The sequence below is a fragment of the Corylus avellana genome, chromosome ca3 (genome assembly GCF_901000735.1).
Source record: "Corylus avellana chromosome ca3, CavTom2PMs-1.0".
Taxonomy (NCBI): domain Eukaryota; kingdom Viridiplantae; phylum Streptophyta; class Magnoliopsida; order Fagales; family Betulaceae; genus Corylus; species Corylus avellana.
In genome coordinates this window covers 24,075,158-24,093,477 of record NC_081543.1, presented here as the reverse complement: position 1 = coordinate 24,093,477, position 18,320 = coordinate 24,075,158, and the positions used below count along the sequence as shown (strand labels likewise).

Here is an 18,320-nt window from a genome sequence, read left to right as displayed (position 1 = left end):
CTTTATTTAATTTTAGATTTAAAATTCCAGAATGCTCCTAAGTTTATTCTTGCAATTTATTTAGGTAAAAGAACAACTCAACTTAACCTATCATCAAATGCCAGGTAAGGGGACACAACACCAAAAACCTCAACAGATTTTATTATAAATGTTTTGAAAAATGTTGAGGATTTTATAAATCATTCAAATGATTTTCAATTTCACTTGTTTTCATATTTTAAATGACAAGTTTTATTCATTCATATGTCATTGTTTAAGAATTTTACGTGTTATAGTTACCCTATTTCATGATTTATGCATGATTGTAATTATGAATAAAGAGAGCTCTCAAAGTTTATGGCGTACTATACAGTCACAGATAAGCTTACAGATCATATGAAATGTTAGATGTGCATTCATGTTTATAAATGTTTAACCCGAGGGACGATTATAGTCCGATCAGTGCCGCATAGGGTAGCATGGCAAGCACACCGAAAGACGGTTATGAAAACGTGTGTGCTACTGTCCAGGTGGCCTTTACCTAGGGAAGTTTCCAATCTAGTAGCTCTCCCCTGTGATCACAGGATGAACATATAGGTCCTTCGGACAAGCCAACGTGCGCTGCTTACGGTAAATTTGTGGTGTCGGGTCAAATGGTAAAACAATTGTTTGGATGAAAAGTGAAAGGAAGTGCTTACTCATTTTGCAACTATCATGCTTATTTTGCTAATTATGTTATTCTGCATAAATTGTTATTGTGCATGACAGAGATTTTGACATAGATATCTACATAGCATGTTTTATAGCTTCTTGGTGTTGTGGCTACTTACTGAGTTGTTGAACCCACCCCTTCTCCCTATACATATTTTTTAGATTGCCCTATATATCATAGTACTGAGGACAAGGGTACCGGTGGGCCTCTTGGTAGATAAAGTCTTGATCAATTGGGGCTAGCAGGAACAGTAGCAATAGAAGTGTATGAAATTCCATTCTATAGACTAGACCGCTTGGGACAAGCATAGACTGTGTAACTTTCTTGCTTATGAAATTTTTGAATACTAGTATATTATGTGTTTGTAATTTCATAATGAGAGTTTATAGTACTCTAGTGATGTTATGTTTCTGTGGTGATCATATGATGAGAGTATATTTTTATTTTTATTAAGAATATGTTACAATTGCTCCCAGTCGCTCTTCCTCTAGAACTTGGGGTGTTTCAGGTGGTATCAGAGCAAAGAGGTTCAGTTGATTGAGAGACATCTGTTACCTAAGGATATACGAGTATGGATTAATTTGGTGATGATCACAGCTGAAGCATTAGGTTTTAATCAAATGAGTAAGGATAAGAAGAGATTTTGGGGAATTTGGACTTACATTAATATGCACCCAAGAACAAGTTGATTGATGCGACACCAAAGTGGATGCTTTATAATGGTACCAATTTGTCTAATGCTTTACTGGCATTGATTAAGGGGAAGAATAAGACTCATGTTGTCATAATGACTAGGTTAATAATAGGGGAAGGTTGCTAGGTTTCAACCCCAATAGTCAAATTTTTATGTGGATAGCTTATTTAATATCAATGATTCTTAATATGTTATTAGTGGCCAGAAAGAAGTAATGTAAGTAACAGCCTCTAGAAAGGATTGCATTTAAGTTGATGTTTAAGGACTAAGGTATAAAGGATCTAGAATTGAAGTACTTACATGAGTTACGTTCCTAAGATTGATGTCGTTGACAGATAATGGTTAATAGGAGATTTTGAGGTCCTAACCAAGGTTAAGAGTTTCTATGGAATGGATTTAGAATATTCTATAATTTGAGGACTAAATTTTTAAGAGTGTGGATCTTGTTAACACTACAATAAATCTTGCGATAAGTGCGATTTATGATTCTTACAAATGGATATACATTCTGTATTGGTATGGTTTAAATTATTTTAGGACGTGTCTTAAATTCAAGGTATGAGAAACTCTTAGTGATATTGTATTGAGGACTTTGAAAAGAATGCTAAGATTGGTTAAGATTAAAATTATTAGAATTATATCAATAATGGTCATTTAAGTGACCTGATGATTAGTTAGTCATCATGGGTATTGATGTACATAGACCCTGATATCTAGACTATGTGCATTTGAGATTTTTCGGGTTGGTGTTTAATGATTAAGGAAAGGATTTGAGGTTTCGAATAAGACTAGGAATTCTTATAAAAATCGGGTTTATAAATCTGCATGATTCAATAATCTTCACTATAAGGGTAAGATGGATTTATGATGTATATGTTTGGTAAAGTGGATAAGTAATTCATTTTGACATATGGGAGTCATAATTTTTGAAACATTGTGGTATTTTGACATTAGACTTTAGTTAAAGATGTATTATATTTTGAGACATCTTATGAGTCTTTAGGATGTGATTTAGGATTCAACATAGACATGATTTCCATGGACTAGTATGGGTTGCTAATTCTCATTTTCGAACTCGGTTGATCTTAAGATATAAGCGGCTATCCTTTATTTTGATTATGGAGTATAGATACTAAACTTAATTGATGGTTCATCTTTAATGGCGTTTTGAGGAATATATTTCTTTGAGTAAAATTGAATTCATAAGGACTATAGGATTATTGTTATGGAGCGAAGTGGTGAATTTATGGATGATTTCCTCAGAGGAAAATATATCAGAATTTTATTGCAGTACTTTGTTTGGAAGTTGTTTTTCGCATAGGTATGATCAATGTTACAGTTGAGGTAGATAGGAGGAAAGATTACTCTCGGCCAACAAGGAAAAATGTTAGTCTACATGTTTAATAGAACTAGGTGCAACCAATGAGTAGAGGTTCAATCAATCATTTATCAAAGATTAATTTGGGGATTAGAGAAGATGATTAAATTCATAAATTATGATATGGGACTATGTTTCTTAAGGTTATAGGGCAGATTTGGTAAGTGTGGGTCGAGGTACGATCATAGTTTAATGATTTGATTAACATCATGGCAATATGGTAGGAAGCTCATTATTGTATCTGGGAAATTGGGATGGGAGAAAGCCATTACTTGAGCCCAATTCAAGGAAGCATTTCACCAGCGGTAATCATCTATCTTTTAGACACCATATGACTTGTAGAAAGGTGTAAGCGACTAATAGGAAAAGGCTAAGACATAAGTCAGAGTATGTGGTTTTTAAGCCATTAGTCACATGTTCGGAAGAATATGGGTTAGAAATAACTTTTGAGGTTGCCTAAACTGCGTCAATCGTAGGCTAACTGAAAGTGTTGTACTGGAGTGATTGACTTTCTAGGATGAGTTGGCATATAATTTTACTTTAGAGATATAGTCATGAAAAGATATTTTCAGAGACTTAAATTACTGAATTTTGATGCTTACTAAGTTTGCAGATTTATGGAATGATAAGATTGATAAATTAGCTAAGTATCATATTGCTGCTCTATGAGTATATAGAAGAAATTTTTCCTTACTTTGATTTTCTAGAATGGGAATAACTTTAGAATCAGGAAATTAAATATCAAGGTTTTAATAAATGCTTGATAAACTCTAAAAAATTAGAGAAAAATAGGGTATTAAGGATTACTGATTAGAAATTGATTTGGTGAATAGGATTTAAATCAATAAGATATGAAGGTTTCCTAGTACACCAAGAACTTACGTTAAATAAAATTAAGAGTTTGGGAATATGATATATTTGGAGTAGATTTCTCGGAAAGGATCTCTATTATTAGGATAAGCAAATTGTATGTCATGGTTGAGGTACGAGTAAATGCATGATCATGTAGGATCAGAAAGATGTATTTCATTACTGTATCTTTTGAGGATTATAGTAACTATGTTTAAACAAAAAACAAAACATGGTATTATGTAAGGATTGGTGCCTAGATATGAATTGAGGAAATAAAAGTTTGGATAATTTTGTCGAAGGTGTATGATCTCGAATATTAAGAGTTAATTTAAAGTAGTATCTGTACAACATGTTAAAGAATAGTGTTTGAAACATATGCATACATGGAAGAAGAGTTTATGATCATGCGATGTAATAGTACAGAAATAGCTTTAAGATTTGTGGAGAGTATTGGAGTTATGCTATACTTCTAATTGTGCATTTTGTATAAAAAGAAAAGACATATGTCTATAAGGAAAGTTATGGAACTAGTGAATTTGATTGACAAGTGTATAGGTGATGACACAAGCATATTGATATTATGTTGGTAAGACTTGACAAAACATGATGTGAGGCTTATAGGGAATTGATAATTCATATTGATTGATGACGATGTAAATGATCCATTGATGAGAATCAAATATTATTGAGGTTATTTGAGGAATGAATGATCGATATTAAAGTATGGAATAAAGCGTAGAGATCATCTATTGGTGACAGTATGAGTGATGCAAGCTAATGTCATTAAGGTTGTTTATGGATTAGTGTACTAATTAAAATTCTGGGGATTAGATTCTTATTGCAACCAAGGATTGCTTACTAGAGATAATGAATAGTTGATAAGATCCACAAGGAGTAATAGATCACAATTTATTGAATGAAGAGATTAGGTCTAATTAACATTAAGTCATAAGAATGAAGAATGAGCTTCAAAATAAGGAAGGGTGGCTCATGATAATGTTTGTTTTGAGTAAACTAAATTCTCGTGGAATAAAAGTGACTAGTAGGTAGTCCCAGTGGGAGTATTAAGGTTAAGCTAGAGTGTCAAATGTCTCCTTAGGATCAAGAAATAGAAGCATACTAGGATTAAAGGATGATAGCTAGCATTAATACGCAGTACCAGGTATGTTTTGATTATAGAGCTTGAAGAATTCTAGTTGTCAGTTGCATGTCGCATACAAATTGATAAATTGGAGACCTTAGAAAATAAATGGATACATATTAGAGTGATATAGAATAGTGATTGTAAGAAGGATCGCTAGATGTGAGGAGTTATCAAAGTCATAATAATAGTTAATGAATATTGATCGTAAGATATATTGTAACATGTGGGGGATTGTTGTGATGTTACAAATATTGATTTTTATTTACCTATTAATTTTTTGACCATTTGATGATAAAATCCATTCATGAGTTTTTATTATGGAAAAATTAGATTTATGGTTGTTGGGGAATAAATATCTTTTACAAACTATTTTTAATTGCTGGTTTTAATGTGTTTTTTTACCGTTGGTTTTTATATTAAAAACCATTTGTCCTCAACATATAAGCCTTGTTGACCGTTTGTCTTGAATAAATGGATTATATAGCTGTTGCATTTTAACCAATGGCTTTAAGAAAAAAAAAAAAAAAAAAACTCCTCTTTTTATTGCCTTTTAACCGTTGGATTTAAGAGGAAAAATTGCTCTTGTATTGCTTTTTGACCGTTGGTTATTAATGGTATTAGTAAAAGCAAGGAGCTCAATTTCTTTTATAAATTGAGCCCACCTACTAGCTCCAAGTATCACTTCTTTGACTCCAAAAGAAAAGTATCGTACAACATCTTTCTTCTTCCAACAAATTTTATTTTCATAAGCCTTGAGCTATATTTTGCTCTTTCTTTCTTTTTTTTTGGTTTGTCCCTCATCTTCTTTGATCAAACGGTTGTTCATTTGATCTTCGTTACTTGGAAGTGCGTCCTTAACGAAGGTAGACGCTATAGTCTAATCCTGAGAGGTTGCGTGTCAAGAGATCCAATCGCACCGAGTTATACACTCCGAGAGGCACGAAATCAACCTTTAAGGACAACGCTCTTGCGTGATTCTATAGCTTTGTGAGATTTTTCCTTGCTCTATTTTTTATTTATTGTATTATATTTATTTTATTGTTAATTGTTTGGATTAATATTATTTAGCATCAATAAGAATTTTTGCACCATCCATTTAATTTTACAACAAGATGAATATATAATGACCTTCATAAAGCCATAGGTAATATAAGATGTGATTCAAAATGGGGTATACAATATGAGCTATATTATGGTGATAGAACTTGAGGAATTTCAAGGGTAAATCGCAGGTCGCATGAAGTTGAGAAAGTTAGGGACCTCGGAGTATAATATGAAGATTGAGGTACATGGATTGCAGGTAACATCACTGATGCAAGGAGTCACAAGGTGATATGGCAAAATTACTAGATCGCAAGGTCCAAGAGCTACGCACGAAAAGCATTCCACTAATAAAAGTTTTGTGGAGGAATCATGAAATTGAAGAAGCATCGGGGGAATTAGAAGATGATATACGCAAGAAATACCCCTCTGTTTGCTAAGAACAATTAGAATATAAGGTATGCGCTAATGGATAGATTTATGCTTGCTGTTGCGATATGGTGCATTTTTATAGATTAAGCAAATTCCTCGGATGGAATTTTATAAGGGGGAGGACGTGACATCCTATAAATTTTACAGATTTAAAATAGAATTATAAAGCATTTTGTTTATAAGTATCTACGCAGTTGCTGAATTTAATTCATGTGATTATACATAGATGTGAATATTTATATACACATATATAGCAATAGCCATCAGAATAGAACTTTAGGTGAGTTTTTATCCAATTAAAATATCATGTAGATCTCCTAGAATATAAGAAGAGATTTTATCTCTCTTCTCAACTCAACGTGGTGATAGGAGTATATATATATATAAAAAATGACTCTTTTAATTAGGAGATTATTAGTGGGGTTATTAGCCAATTAAATACTTGGGAGTCTTCTAGATTCTAGAAGGATTTATTGCTTAAATAAAATCTTAAAAAAATAAAAAATAAAAACAACAACAACCGTAGCCTCCAAGCTAATAATATTAACGTGTCTCTTCCCCTTTCTTTCATGGACACCTGTATAGCATGGACAACCCAATCGATTTTTGACAGGCCACCTAGCAGCCACTTGTCATTCCAGAATACGTGAGTACTCATTCTTCTCCTCTTGGCTTATTGTATAAATAGCCAGATGCCTTCATTTTTATTCCTCACGTACTCAAAAACTTACCTAAAAAATTCCCTTACCTCAGCAGCAGTTTCTCTAGGTAAGAAAATTCTACTATTTTTCTTTGTTAATTATTCTGTCACCTTGAGAATGTTTATATTTCTTGCTTTGTATGAGTTGAATATATAGATACTCATGTCAATTTTCTATCTTATTATTGGGTTTTATATTTCATATTAGTTGTTCGATCTTGGGACCTCTAGTGGAAATTATGGAGTTTTGAGGTTTGATTTTTATATTTCTTGGGTTTTTGTTTAGGATTTCTATATGGGTATTTGTTTTAGGAATTCTGTGAAATACTAATTAAATGAGTGTTAGTTATTGGGTGTTAGCGTTTGTAAATTTTTTGGGTTCAGTATTTTAATCAATCAAGCAATTTTGTTATTTCAATATAGGAGTTTCTAAGGGTTGTGCGTGTATATATATTTATGCAAAATGACTTGGACATAATTTTATATTTGTAGGTCAATATATTTTATGTGCATTAATTTTTTTGATTAGATTTAATGCATCACGTAAAGATTGTATATATGTAAGACATGTATGATAACGGAATAGCACCACTACACATACATATATATGTGTAGTCACACACACACACACACACACACATATATATATATATACCTTGGAACTATAGAATCAATTTGATTTTAATTTTTCCAACGATTTATGCCTTATAAGATTAAATCTTAAGGGTACCTTTATTTAATTTTAGATTTAAAATTCAAGAATGCTCCTAAGTTTATTCTTGCAATTTATTTAGGTAAAAGGACAACTCAACTCAACCCATCATCAAATGCTAGGTAAGGGGACACAACACCAAAAACTCCAACATATTTTATTATAAATCTTTTGAAAAATGTTGGGGATTTTATAAATCATTTTCATGATTTTCAATTGCACTTCCTTTCATATTTTAAATGACAAGTTTTATTCATTCATATGTAATTGTTTAAGAATTTTACGTGTTATACCCTATTTCATGATTTATGCATGACTGTAATTATGAATGAAAAGAGCTCTCAAAGTTTATGGCATAGTATACAGTTACAGATAAGCTTACAGATCATATGAAATGTTATATGTGCATTCATGTTTATAAATGTTTAACTCGAGGCACGATTATAGTCACGATCGCTACCGCATTAGGTAGCATGGCAAGCACACTGAAGGACAGTTACCAGAAGGTGTATGTTACCGACCAGGTAGCCTTCACTTAGGAAAATTTCCAACCTGGTAGCTTTCTCATGTGATGACTGGATGAGCATATAGGTCTTTCGGGACAAGCTAACGTGCGATGCTCAATGTAAATTTGTGGTGTCGGGTCAAAGGATAAAACAATTGTTTGGAAGAAAAGTAAAAGGAAGTGCTTACTCATTTTGCAACTATCATGCTTATTTTGTTAATTATGTTATTTTGCATAAATTGTTATTGTGCATGGTAGAGATTTTGACATAGAAATCTACATAGCATATTTTATAGCATCTTGGTGTTATGGCTACTTATTGAGTTGTTGAACTCACCCCTTCTCCCTATACATCTTTTTCAGATTGCCTTATATATCATAGTACTGAGGACAGGGGTACTGGTGGGCCTCATTGTAGATAAAATCTTGATCAATTGGGACTAGCAGGAGCAATAGCAATAGAGGTGTATGAAACTCCATTCTATGGACTAGACCGCTTGGGACAAGCATAGACTGTGTAACTTTATTGCTGACGAGATTTTTGAATACTAGTACATTATGTGCTTGTAATTTCATAATGAGAGTTTATAGTACTCTAGTGATGTTATGTTTCTGTGGTGATCATATGATGAGAGTATATTTTTATTTTTATTAAGAATATGTTACAATTGCTCCGAGTCACTCTACCTCTAGAATTTGAGGGGTTTAAACACACCTTTCAGATATGCCGGTACCCAAATAGTCTACTCATTATATAACCGGCGCAACCAACCATGGTCCTTAAGCTCATAACTATTTAGTAGACTTTGCCATCCTACCTGAAAGTCACCACATGTTTGAGACTCATAAACACATTTATGTATGGCACTCTTAATGGCAGAATAATTTTTATATGATTTAAACTTGTCTGGAATTTTTTTCAAAATGTTCTTTAGACAATATCTGTGTCGGGTTTTTCGGAAAACTCTTGTGATTGCATTTTTCATAGCCCGATCTTGATCTATTATAATTGCAATCGGCGCTCGGCCGTTCATGCAATTCAACCAATTCTGAAACAACCATATAAAATTTTATGTATCCTCACTAGATATTAATGCTGCCCCAAAAAGCGTTGACTGGCCATGGTGGTTCACTCCCACGAACGGAGCAAATGACATACCGTATTTATTAGTCAAGTATGTCGTGTCAAATGTCACGACATCCCCAAAACTTTCGTACGATGCCCTACTTCTTGCATCAACCCAAAACACATTTTTCAACCTAGAATCATCGTCAAAATCAACTGCAAAGTAGAAACTACTATCGGTTGCTTGCATCTTATTCAAATAGTCTAGAAGTGCTTTAGCACCTCCTTGGCCAAGCCAAATGTGTCTTTCATTGTTAATAAAGTTTATGCTATCTTTTTCTATAAAAGGAAGATTCTCATACCCCCAGCTTCAACAGCAAGAGAGTTAAAACTCCGACTTAGTCTAATCCCAGATATATCATTTACTATAATCTTTCTTCTCACGTTAGAATTCAAATTTCTATTGCATTTAAAATATCTTCCCTTGTTTGGACTTAAATCATAATTGTTGTCAATAATTACACTAGTCACATACCACTTTGTTTCAACCAACTTTGCATTCAACTTTGGCTTACATTCCGTTTTTATTGTGGGATAGCGCTTATTTGTAGTGAGTTGTGGCTTGCCTTGACGTCCACATGCAAGGGTGACACATATCTCTTCCCCAGTGATTTTGTCTTTAGTAACTTTTTTTTTTTATTACCACCTCAAAACCTCTTTTCCGACCAAACTGCCTATAATATGAGAAAAGTTCGTCCATGGAGCTAAACGTCATACCTCGCTGAGGTTGCTCAACATTTTCGTCTTCACTTATGAGCTTCCACTTAGACTTGCCCTTGCCTTCATCACTTTTAGTTTCATTTCCATCTACAACGCAAAATAAATAAATAAACAAACAAACCAAGATGTGTATATAATAAAATTCAACAAATGATGCATAAAATGTACGAATGAGAGAAGAAGAGCCTAACAAACCATTTTCAAGGATAATTTGAGGGTGCAGATCATCACCAACATGAATATGTGTACGTAAGTTGTCATATTCGCATTCATTTTCCGAGTCCATCTAGGAGTTATTATAAGAAAAAATTCAAATTAAAAACATGAACTCAAAGCATGAAAAACATGAACTCAATGGTCCAAAACCCTCCAAAATTAGCACTGAATCTTCGACCCAACTCTACAAAAAATGGAGCTCATTTTCACCTCCAAGATCTCCTTGGCTTCCTCATCCTAACCCCACCAATTTTCTCATTCCCCCACCAAGCAATTTTTGGGGTTTCCCAAAATTTTCTATTATATGTCCTATTCGGTGCCCAAGAATTTGCTTCAACTTTTCCTTTCTTTTTTTTTTTTTTTTTTTTTGTTTTTTTGTTTTGATTGATTTCGGTGGGGGTGTTTCAAAGTTAGTGAATCATAAGCTTCATGTTCAGCTCAAGTACAATTTTCCTTTTTTTTTTTCTTTTTTTTTTTCTCTTTTTTAAAAAGGTCCCATTAACCTTATTCTATGTTTGGTTGCTGAGAAAACTAGTTACCAAGGAAAAGGCCATGAAGGGCAGCGGCGCTGCTACTTCATGGTGGCCGGTGCACTGGATTACAGTGGCCGCTGGTTTGGGAGAGAAGGAGAAACTGGGTTCGGGTCGGCGCTCTATAGAAGTATAACGTGGTGGTTGGCGGCGCTTCGTAGTCACTGATTGGTGTGGCCGGCAGTGGTGGTAGCCTGTTGTGGTGGTGGGTGGGAGGAGGTGGAAAAGAATTGAGAGAGAGAGAGAGAGAGAGAGAGAGAGAGGGGCGGGAGATTTGGGATTTTGGGGGGTAATAGTGAAAGTCAAAGTCAAACCTAAACTAAACGTGCGTGTAGTTTTTATTTTTATTTTTATTTTTATTTTTTAATAAAAAGGCTGGTTAACCCAGGTTGGGTTAACCAGCCCTTTTGCGGACAAGTTCCGCAAGGAATGCTTATGAATAGCATTACTCACTTTTATGAGGTGGAAAGCTTTAATTCATCCACTCCACCAATATATATATATATGCTAGAAATCAATCAATATTTTGTATTTCTTCTGGTTTACATAAGTTTGTTAATCTGAATTACATAAATCTTGGTATTTTACTATTTTATATAATTGGCTTATTTTATTTGTTTCTTCTCCACTTGTTTGCAATTCTAAATTTTAATTTGTCACAACACTTTGCATAATTTTGCCTTAATTTGACTTGAGGAAGGTGCACTACCACAAGAATCTTCGATCATTGTCGACCTAAAATCATTGATGTACGTGTTGAGGCGGGATCGGACCCCATCCATACAAGTGGGTTTATTAAAGAAGGATTAAGAAGTTTGATAATAATAATAATAATAATAATAAATAGAAGAGAAGAAGCTTGATGAAGCATAAGACCTGCATAATTCTCTCCCTTATTTTTTCCTATTCAAATCAGAGAAAATGGAAAAGAAAAATTACATGAAAAGTAAAAACGATAGATGAGCAACCCAAACAACAGTAAAAAAACAACCAGCAATATTGAGTACAAAACATGCATAATTGATTGGATACTCTACTCATATTGATAAGACAACCAAAAAATAATAAGAACTCGTCAAACAGAGTTGCATTGTTTGACAAGTAACATGCGCATTTGCAAGAAGGCTGTGTATGTACGAGAAAAATAGTTTTAATATTTTATGTGCCACATTTTGTCATTCCATGAACATGTTCATGCCGTCGATAAGAGGTCAGCAGTAATTGTCATATTCAATATTCAATGAGACCTATTAAAATCAAAACTACTCATACAACTCATTGTATTTGTGATGTTTCTTTTTCATAAGAGTTCTACTGTTATGAAATACCAATTATAATTACAACACTACGAACTGATGTGAAGGTTTATGTGGATTAATTGTATCATATCAACTTCTAGTTTGTTGAGCAGTTGACATATGATACCATATACATAGGCTGTCACATCGATTAATCATAAAGTTTTTGTGGTAAAATTAGTAACATTTCAAACATTTCTGAGCACACAATCATCTAATAAACTTTCAACACATCTCATCCACTTAATTTTAGGTTAAATTTTAGGAAAACAACGGGGCTTGGGGGGCCAAGCCCTCATGTAGGTCCGCCCCTGACTCGCGTCGTGTGCTCTACATATACATAACACAAGTTAAGAGTGTCACATCAGTAATTAAACACGCGTGACAGCTCTAATTAACTTAAGTATTGTATGTACAGACACAAGATAGAAACCAAAGCCTTTTAGGAAATTGGGGTTGTCAAATTTATCTTTATAAAAAAAAGGATAGGCCTAACTCTTAATCAATCATTGTTTTTTATTTTTATTTTTATATATATATAAATAAAAAAATAAAAATTCAAATGATTAATTAGAAGTGTGGCATAAACATTGTGGGTTAAAAGAAAAACCAATTATGATTATTATTATTATTAAAACATATACTTATTATGGATAAGGATTCATCATATATATATATATATATATATATATATATATATATAGCTTTCAGTTACCAATATATGCCATAAATATAGGATATGTGGCAGAATGCCTTTTTCGAGCTTGATAAGCGGCGGAACCTAAGACCTTTCTTATAACTTGAAATTATCGTTTGCATTATTATTATATATATAAAAAAAAAAAAAAAATTTAAAAAAATATAGTGTTGATGCCGTGGATTAGAAGTCAGGCGTAATTGTCATATTGAATGACGCCTATTTAATTCAGAGTAAATTCAGCTCATGGTAGTTGAGTTGTGATGGCATCCAATGTTAGATACTCCTCCTCTTCTTCTTCTTCTTATTTATTTATTTTTTTTAATTTTTAATTTTTTAATTTTAATTTTTTTAATTTTTTAATTTTTATTTTTATTTTTTCTAAGCAATGTTTGATATTCATATTCATAACATAAAATCTCATAAATTTCTTGGTAATATTGCAGCCAGTAACCCAATCTTAATAGCCAAGGAAAAAAAACATTAATTGGGCCTGCCTCTTGAATGGCAAAATTCCAAATGAAACTTTAAGTTGTGTATATTTTGTTTATCAGTTTTAAAATGCGTTGTTTTAGCGATTTTTTTTTTTTATTTTTTTCTTTTTTTTTGACATGTCCATACAAGAAGGGGAAGATTCAAATTAGAGCATTCTGTTTTAGTTGCCTGAAAGTTTTAATAGGAAGTCAACACTTTCTCTCAAAAAAAAAAGTAACATCCGCTTCTTAAAGAGTGGTCATCAGCGGATTGAGCTTTTAACAATTTTTAAATGAGGTTAATGAAAACATAATTAAACATTTAATAAAATCATGCACTTTTTAAAAAGTAGCCAGTAAAAATCTAGTTTAATGTTTAAAATCATGCACTTCTTGCATGTTACGCAAAAACATGAATTTTTTAATATTTTCAAACGCACTCAAAAAAGAGACGCTTTTTACAATTTCATTTAAAAATGTGCGTTTTCCCTGCAAAACCATGAGGCCAACGAATGCGTAGATTCAAAAAGTAAATGCCTATTGGAGATAATGACAATCAACTAATGATGACTTATAAGGTTATGTTTGATACGCAGAGGCTATTCCATTAAAAATATATATATAACTTTTATTAAAAATGGAAGAAAGTCGAATGGAATATTCATTCTCAAATTGAGAGGAATAGTTATTTCTTAATTGAAGGAATGGTTATTCCCTTTAAGCGTCTCCACAATAGTGGCTATTTTAGCTATTAATTTCTAATACAAACTCTACAGATTGTCTATTCAAGCCTCTACTTTCTTTAAATATAATTTTTATTGTTTGGTAAAGGAGGAGATGGAGAGAGAGAGAGAGAGGTGAGAGGGAAATGACTAAAATCAGTGGTGGAGCCAGCTATTTAACACTAGGGGTGCCGCTAAAATTTTTTTGGCATCCTAAAAACTTTTTTTACCCTAAAAATTTGGGAATTCACATAATATATGCATCACAAAAAAATCTATAAAAGTTCATAAATATGTGCTGAAATTGATATATTAGAAATGTAACATGTCGACACTATATCAAAAAGATAGAAATACAAAAAAAAAGTGTCTAAAACTGCACTTTACGGTCTTTTAGAAGTACAAAATCATCAAGTATCGAATCTAAATCGAAACTCTTAGCAATTTCCCTTTCAATATAGAGAACTAAACTATTTGCAAGAAAATCATCCTCCATTTTGTTGCGAAGTCGTGTTTTAACAGTTTTCATTGCTGAAAATGCTCGTTCGGTAGTTGCTGTAGACACTGAAATAGTCAAAACAAGATGAATCAATCTATCAATAAGATCATATGTCTTTGATTTTTTCGCCTTTGCCAATCCTTGGCATAATTCTGCAATGGAAGACAAATTTTGTAATGTCGGATCAGTAAGCATATCAAGTTCAAAATACCTCAACTGATATCTCAAATTAATTTTCTCCTACTCAGAAAAATCTTGAGGATAATACTTCTCCGCAAGGATACATATATCGTCAATTTTAAAGGATTTATAAGCATCTTTTGGATTCAAAGCGGAGCTAAGTGTCAAAAGTTCCATCGCCTTTTCACCAAACCTACTATCAAGCTCTTGCAATTGAAAGTCGATAGTAGTATTGAATATGTCAAAATGATAATGATGCTCCAATGTAATGTGATTCTTTTGACTACGACCTCGACCTTCAATATAAGGAGCACTCAAATCCGGAATACCAATTTCAGCTTTCTTGGAGAAAGAGACAATGTTCTCAAGAAAATTATCCCAACCATCATCTCTCAACTTTTGGATAAGTTTTTTTGCAATAGAAACTGAATTAATAGCATTCAAAATGTCTTAAGATTTTTGCTGCAAAACTTGACAAAGAACATCAGTAATGCCCATAATTTCCTTCATTAAATGTAAAATAAATATGAACTCGAAGGGTGTAAGCATTTTATAAGCAGCCTCAGCATCTCCTCGTTGAAAGTAAGTACCTCCTTCTCTTTGAACATCTTCAAGCACTGTACAAGTAGCATAAAAAATCCTTATTAGGCTATAAATAGAATTAAAATGCGAACCCCAACGAGAATCACAAGCTCGTTTCAAAGTGCCAATTTGATTAGCCCCTTTTCCAATTTCAAGCTCACCAATAGCTTCCATATGTGCAATTTGTGTTGCATGAACAGCTTGTAGTTGATCATGACGTTTACATGAAGCACTAGCCACATTGATAACAAAGTTCAAATTTGTGAAGAACACATGAACAAGAGACACCTCCCTAGATGCAGCAACTAATGCTAATTGTAATCGATGAGCAAAACAATGAACATAGTATGCACAAGAACAATCCTTAAGAAATAATGCTTGTAATCCCTTCCATTCACCACGCATGTTACTAGCACCATTATATCCTTGTCCACAGATATTTTGAATATCAAGGCAATGACGAGAGAGAACATCAGATATTTCATTATTTAGAATCAATGCCGATGTATCTTTAACATAAACTATATCAAATAAACGTTCTTGTATAAAACCATCTTTGTCAACAAATCTTAAAACAATTGTCATTTGTTCTCTCTTAGACTCATCACGTGCCTCATCAACAATGATGCAAAATTTAGAGTCTCCAATATCTTCACGAATTTTCTCTCGCACTTTACTTGCAATGACTTGCAAAATCTCCTTTTGAATTGTATGTGAAGTATACTTCGCAGATTTTGGAGCATTTTCCAAAACAACACTTGCAACTTTATCATTATATGATGCCAAAAGCTTAATCAGCTCAAGAAAATTACCTCGATTTTTTGAATCAAGAGTCTCATCATGACCTCTAGAAGCACATCCTTGAAATGCAAGCCACCGAGCAACATCAATAGAAGTTTTCACACGTAGTCGATTATTTTGAATTTGTTCCATACTTTGTGCATTCAATACTTTATCGATATGCCGTGATTGATTTCGTAAATCCTCATAAGATTTCATAGCATTATTATGAGGTGAACAAGGATCCTCCCCAATATGAGTCAAAAAGGCACAATTTTTTCCCTCATGAACTTTTCTCCAATTTCTAAATCACTTGATAGTAAATACATCCCATCCAGGACGTCCATCTCTTTTCATAGTAAAAAGATAACATGGTAGACAATATGCAGCATCCTTGGAACGAGAATACTCAAGCCAAGGAAATTGTGTGAACCAAGAGGCTTGAAAGCGACGAGGGTGATTTTCTGGTCCAGAAAGTGGATAATTTGCAAGAATAAATCGATTTGGACCATCTTTCAAATAAGCCTGTCTTATTTCATCACGTCAATTGACTGGATAGTCCCTCATCGGAGGACGTAATCCTGGATCTCGCTCTATAGAAATAGAAGAAACATCAACTTCATTAACATTGAGTGTGGATGATTTAAAATAAATCTCTTGTGTTTCCGCAATTGGAGATTCAAAAGGATGTTCTTCATCTTCAACCCTTGGAGATTTAAGATGACGCTCATTGGGATTTGAAGTTTCGGCATTAGATTCCAACAGTGTATTACTTTTTGAAATGTCGGCTTCTTTCCTTTTGAAGAATGAATCAATAGTTTTAAATTTTGACATGATTTATGAACATAAAATTTTCAAGTTAAATCACGATCCCGTAAGAGACAATCAAAGTTTATAAACATTAAACAACAAAATAAGCAATCACACAGATATTAAAGTTTATTCAATTATTCAAATTAATAGTGAAATTAAATTAATGTTTAATCAAAGTTTATATGGATATAAGCAACAAAATAAACATTAAAGTTTAAAACCCATAAATTAAACAGAGGAAAAACAGAGGATGAATAAAAAATGTAGCACAAAAGTTTAGGGTTTAGGAAATTACTAGTGTTGTGACTCACCTGAGAAGATAGAGAGAGTGTCTTTGATTTCGATTTCCTAAGAACCCGGCGGACCCAAAAGGGCCAAATTAACTGAATTGTAGAAAACACCAAAGTATTTGAACTTTTCTCCCAAACCCTTTTCCTGTAAAAGGAGCAAAATATAAATATAAAACTAGAACATAAAACTACAAAAGCAATTGAGAAGCCTAGGAGGAGGAGACAAGGAGTTACCTGTGAATCTGACAATCTTTGATAGAAAGAACAGAGAACGAAGAGACTAGAGAGAATCTGAGAGACTGAGAGAGAGCGTCTTAGAGATTTTTTTTTTTGGGGCTGCTCTACCACTGGCCATAATCACTCCAAGAAAAACAAGGGAAATTTGACCAACTACACATAACACATCATTGAGATATTACATCAAACATGTGATGTGTGTTAAGTTTGAGCAAGGCCAAAAAAGGAAACAAATGCTTATATCCCTCACAATCAAAAGCTTAAACCATAATGACAATAAACAAGAGCAATTCAAGTCATGAATCAAGGTAAGTGGCTTAAGAATGTCATTTAGGCATTTTGTCAAACATGTGGTGTGCACAAATATTTAGTCATGTGCAAAGAACTCACGGATAATGGAAAATCATACCTAAATACATCACAAACAATGTGTATAACACAACCACAACCAGAATCAAACATAACAATTAACAATTAACAAAAAATGAGACAAGATTAAATCATGGGAATCATACTGTTCGGTTGCAATCTTGCAGAGAAACTTGAAGAAGGTGAAAGAAAATAAAAATGTTAAGCACCAAGTTTATCCATTTTGCTTTCATAGTTACCTGTAGGCTGTAGCTAAAAATTTGACTAAGATTTGTAGCCGGCTTGTTTGGCTGTCGATTCGCTCAATATTGAGGCCTAACGGAGCACCGAAGCGGTGAGAAACTAAGAGAGGGAACAGTTTTTTTCTAGGTGGGACTGGTTTATTTGCCGTCAACAAATTTGGGTTGAATGGGGATGGGGGTATACAGCCGTGCACCGTGCTGTGTGGGTCTTGCGGGAGAACTGGAGAACAGGACTACAAGAGTCAGGAGAAGGGATGGGGGTGCTGGGCAGCTGGGGTGCGGGAGATTGCCCAAGGTAAAATTGTAAAATTTTTATTTTTATTTTTATTTAGGGTGCTGTGGGTTAAAAAAAAAAACAAATTTTTTAGAAATCCTTGGTGCGGCGTGCGGGAGACTT

At 33.3% G+C, this 18,320-nt stretch overlaps 1 pseudogene; it reads right to left on the bottom strand.

Annotated features, from left to right (window-relative positions):
- Positions 1–9,219: 9,219 nt before the first annotated feature.
- LOC132174298 (uncharacterized) overlaps positions 9,220–18,320 on the bottom strand; it is a 17,955-nt pseudogene continuing 8,854 nt past the window's right edge.